The sequence below is a fragment of the Acanthisitta chloris genome, unplaced genomic scaffold, assembly GCF_000695815.1.
Source record: "Acanthisitta chloris isolate BGI_N310 unplaced genomic scaffold, ASM69581v1 scaffold37481, whole genome shotgun sequence".
NCBI classification, from domain to species: Eukaryota; Metazoa; Chordata; class Aves; order Passeriformes; family Acanthisittidae; genus Acanthisitta; species Acanthisitta chloris.
The window spans coordinates 2,840-3,120 of record NW_008654969.1 but is presented as its reverse complement, the minus strand read 5'-3'; positions in this window follow the sequence as shown (position 1 = coordinate 3,120).

The following is a 281-nucleotide window of genomic DNA, read 5'->3' as shown; positions in this document are numbered from 1 at the left end:
GGAGGAAAGCCTGCGAGAGAGTTGGGATTGTTCAGCCTGGAGAAGAGAAGCTTTGGGGTGACCTAATTGTGGCCTCAGTGCCTGGAGGGAGCTACAAGAGAGATGGAGAGAGACTATTGACAAAAGCCTGGAGGGACAAGACACAGGGATTGGCTTCCCACTGCCAGAAGGCAGGGTTAGATGGGATATTGGGATGGAATTGTTCCCTGTGAGGGTGCTGAGGCACTGGCACAGGTTGCTCAGAGAAGCTGTGGCTGCTCCATCCCTGGAAGTGTTCCAGG